The 3,645-nt window shown below is 42.9% G+C and overlaps 1 protein-coding gene across 1 annotated transcript in view; it reads right to left on the minus strand.

Annotated features, from left to right (window-relative positions):
- MED12L (mediator complex subunit 12 like) overlaps positions 1–3,645 on the minus strand; it is a gene marked incomplete at its 3' end in the record, with an annotated part of 113,066 nt that overhangs the window by 64,561 nt on the left and 44,860 nt on the right. The gene's annotated exons all lie outside the window — the stretch shown is intronic.

Raw genomic sequence — 3,645 nt, forward strand, 5'->3', positions numbered from 1 at the left:
ACATTCAAGGTCAGGCTGGACGGGGCTCTGAGCAACCTGATCTAGTTGAAGATGTCCCTGCCCATGGCAGGGGGTTTGGACTAGATGACCTTTAGAGGTTCCTTCCAACCCAGACTATTCTATGATTCTATATTGATAATTGACGGAAGGCGACAGGGCAGGCTAAGGAGCTACTCGCTATTTGACAGTAAGCAGGTGTGCTCTGCTGGCTGCCGATGACGTTGATCCCCAGGACGTGGTTATCTACCCGTAGCATCTGGAGTTCACACAGCGCTATGTGCCAAGCAGAGCGGATCCCCTCCCTCTCCGACAGGCTCAGTGACACAGGCTACGCTGAACACATCTTACCTCCTTATGCTCTGAAACAAATATATGAATCAGTTTTTTCTTCATCAGAAATAGGTGCTTCTGCTCAGAATTCATAACTAACCTGTGCCAAGATCACTCATATTTTTCATTTACAGTGCAGACATTACAATGGGATAAAAAATTTTTTACATCCAAACTCACTCCCCATCCATACTGGCTACTCTCACACCCTTCCCCTTCTCCCAGCTCCTCTGCATGCCCTGTGGGTAACCTAGCCCGCAGTCTTCAGGAGCGAGTCCTAGCTCACTCTCCTCTGCGACACCAGAGTCCTGGGCTCCCCCTTCCCAGGGGCACCGCTCCCTGCTCGGAGCCAGCAGCAAGTGCTCGGCTCGACTACACCTGCAGTGGAGGGTGTTTGGAAGAAAAAAAATATTAAAGCCTACTAAGAGCAGAGCTCCAGAAAGCCTCTAGAAACTTTTTCTGGACATGAAACCTTTCTCCAAATGAATATGCAAAATGTGGAGAGGTATCAGAAGTGATCTCAACACAAGGACCACCCACGTAAATCTTTGTTGTGTCCAATTCAGAACACAAGGCTCCTGATGCGCTTTTAAAGGTCATCAGATTTGGGGGGGCCGGGGGTGTGTGTATGTGTTAAGGTTTAGATGTTATTTTTCCTAGCTTTGTTCTCAGAAATGATTTAATAATTTTGGCTGAATTCCCACCCACACCAGCACCCCTTCCCGTCCTTGCACCACCCCCCAATCCCAGAAGTCAGCCTAGGCAGGCATGCATCATGGAAAATTTCAAATCAAAAGTCAAAAAGTCAGCAAAAATTAAACACCAAAAATAGGGGTTTATGATGAGAAGTGCTCGGCAACTTTAATTACAGCAAAATCTACCATCTGCATCTGTAACTTATGAACTAAAATGGCCTTTTAAATTATACCTATAGACAGGGGAAGAGGATGACACTGAACAGCAATAAAAACAGAATTACGACTCAGTAGACTCACGTCCTCATGTTTCTTCTTCTCCCAAAACACTTCTGTAGGAAGTGTAGGCCATTTTTCAGTAAAGGTTTACCTAACCATCACCTTGTCTTTTTAGACCTGGAAAAGTTTTCTAAGAAAAGGGGAGACACAAACACACACACAAAACTGACTGAATGCTACATTTCAAGTTTAAAAAAAGAAAAATACAAGTATGGAAAGATCAGTTTTGCATGACGAACTTAACACCATAAAACTAGTCCATGTTTGCTCAAAACTGAACATAGGATCATTGCAGATTATGAAGCTTTGCAAACATTTTGACAAATATGGTCTGAACTTTAACCTTATGACTAAACTTAAAACCAGACATTCTTAATTTGTTTCTTCACAAAGCTCTGGTACGTGATTTGTAAATTCCTGTGGATTCTCAACTAACCCAAAAATGTTAGCACTTTGTTGTTCAGTATCGTTGTCAGTACCTAGCCTGGTCAACAAAGTGCTAACATTTTTGGGTTTCAGTATCGTTGTCAGTACCTAGCCTGGTGTTAGAATTTTCTCCTGGTTTTAAAAAAAAAAAAAAGCTTAATTATAAACATTTCCCCTATATTCCTAATGTGTCTTTTTTATTTTTAATAGTACTTGGCAAATGTCCAAAGGTTTAGAATTTTAATTGCTATCAGTAGAATCCCTATGTGCCTTGAAATCTGCAAATTAAGTTGCACCTCTAGAAAAAAACTGGAATTTCATGCAGGAATATTATAATGAATGAGGGCCAACTACATTGCAAAACCCTGATTCCAGAGAGATTTTAAATGTAAGATATATGGGAGGGAAGAGAGTTTCAGATTTTTAAAAACAAAAGCAAAGAAACGGCCATTGATGTCACACATCTACAGCCCCAGGTCAAGAATCTGGGACTAACCTGATGAAGTTTTAGGAACTACATGAAAAAGTCCACATGCTGAGGCTGACCAAACCATACACGTCACATCACCCTTACAAATGTGAACACATGATAAACATTTAAACTTAAATCTTCATGCTTGAAGTTAGGAGGAGAAAGTGAAAATTGCACTGCCTTCAGGTCTGCTAGGTATCAGCCAGTTTACAGCGCTATTCACCATCCCTGTTGCCTCTCTGATGCAGACAGGTCAAGCAACTCTGACCATCTTTCCTCCACAAAAATGCATTTTGAATTACAATAATTGTAATAATCCAGGCTACTGGCCACATCAACATGTCTAACTCGGCTCTTTCGCAGCCATTTTTCTCCCCATCATTCTGTTTCATCCTGCACAGCACCGAGTGCCTGAGGAGCAGCTCACCACCACACTACACAGGGCAGAGCGTGCAGAAGGGCACTGCCCTCGGCATGCCTCCCGCCCAGCCACCAGCTCCTGCGTGAGAAAAAGGAAAGAGGTCTCTCTGGGCTGTTCCATGAACACTTACATTTTTCTGTCACCTCTCTTTTAGGTAACTTCCACGTGGTTTAGTTATTTGAATGCTAGTTTTAACTGCGTCAATCAGCACATTCAAAAACCACAGACACGTTTTAAAAAAACCAGCAGACGCAGCCTGGGGAAAAGATTAACACGCTATTGGACTGCGAGAGCAGTCGCCGAGAGACATCAGACCTTTGCAGACTAATGCTCAGAAGACCCCAGAGACCACTAAGACAGGTACGTGATTTTAGTCATCTGTTCCAGCCTATCTAGATTTATGTAAATATACAGCCTGAAATATTAACTGTGCCAAATGCATAAAAAGTCAGGCTCAAGTATTTAGCAAAACAGCCTTTGCTTCGCCTGTAGTCAGTGTCACTTGGCTGCAGTCATGCTGTATCCTTGGAGGCTCCAGTTCCAGCAGTATTTCAGGGCTCAGTTTGCCGGGCTGCCTCTTTGCCCCGCAGAGGACGAGCGGGGCTACACTGTGCCCCAGCACGGGAAACTCCCACCACCTCAGGACCACGGCAGCAAGCCCAGCAGCTCCGACAGCGCTGCTTGCTCCTCACCTACACTGCACATACCCAAACTTAATTCAACTCGGTTACATGTTTTCAGGACAATAGAGACCACCTGCAGAAAGCCAACTGCAAGAAACAAACTGCTTCCCCCCCCCATTTTAAATCATTGGAGTATCTGCAATCATTTTGGTTTACAAATTGTGCACATCTGGATACATATTTTACAGCAGAAAATAAATGTGCAAATGCAGTAGTTCTCCTATATTGTATATTAAAATTAGGAACAATATAATGAAATAAAGAAGTGTTGCAGTCTGATGCTATTCAAGACATAAATGTATTGTTTTTCATTCCAAGAAATTCTAATGAACATGTCTT

The sequence above is a fragment of the Aptenodytes forsteri genome, unplaced genomic scaffold, assembly GCF_000699145.1.
Source record: "Aptenodytes forsteri isolate BGI_AS27 unplaced genomic scaffold, ASM69914v1 Scaffold278, whole genome shotgun sequence".
NCBI lineage: Eukaryota > Metazoa > Chordata > Aves > Sphenisciformes > Spheniscidae > Aptenodytes > Aptenodytes forsteri.